Raw genomic sequence first — 753 nt, 5'->3', positions numbered from 1 at the left:
GCGAGCAAAGACTCAGAAACATTTCCCTGAATGCTGGCTAGGCTGGGTGGAGGAGCTTGTCTCCCCCTCGCAAACTTAAGGACACAGTAATTGTGTCAAGGCCGACAGGAAGCGGTCCAGCTTCCTAGGTCTAAACGGCAGTAGTGTGTTACCTTATTGGGATTGTCACATTAAGTTGACAATATACTACAACCATATATATATATATATGTATGTATGTATATATATACATGGAAGCCAGACAGCTGCCCTGGCAATGATCACAATTGGTCGGTGCTCTTAGCACTCCACTGGTACAGGTGCCATCACAATTTCATTTTCACTTGCCCCAACAGGTCTTTGCAAGCTGAGTTCAGTGTCCAATGAAGGAGAGGTTGGCACGGGTGCCAGTCGTCGGATTTGGTTCGATTTTGATTTCATTTGCCTCAACAGGTCTTCGCAAGTGGAGTTTAGTGTCCAAGGAAGGAAAGGTACACATAAGTGAGCTGGCTACACCCTTGGCAGAGACTTCGGATTATGGTCGCACTTGGCTTGTCGGGTCTTCTCACACACAGCATATTTCCAAAGGTCTTGGTCACAAGTCATTGCCTCGGTGAGGCACTTTTTCACACAGTTATCCTCATCCATTTTCACCACATGATCATACCAGCGCAATCGTCTCTCTTGCACACCACAACTGATGCTTCTTAGGTTTAATTTTATTCTCAAGGTACTTACTCTCTCTCTCTCTCTCTCTATATATATATATATATA

Source organism: Octopus bimaculoides, chromosome 7 (assembly GCF_001194135.2).
Source record: "Octopus bimaculoides isolate UCB-OBI-ISO-001 chromosome 7, ASM119413v2, whole genome shotgun sequence".
NCBI classification, from domain to species: Eukaryota; Metazoa; Mollusca; class Cephalopoda; order Octopoda; family Octopodidae; genus Octopus; species Octopus bimaculoides.
This window is presented reverse-complemented; position numbering follows the sequence as displayed.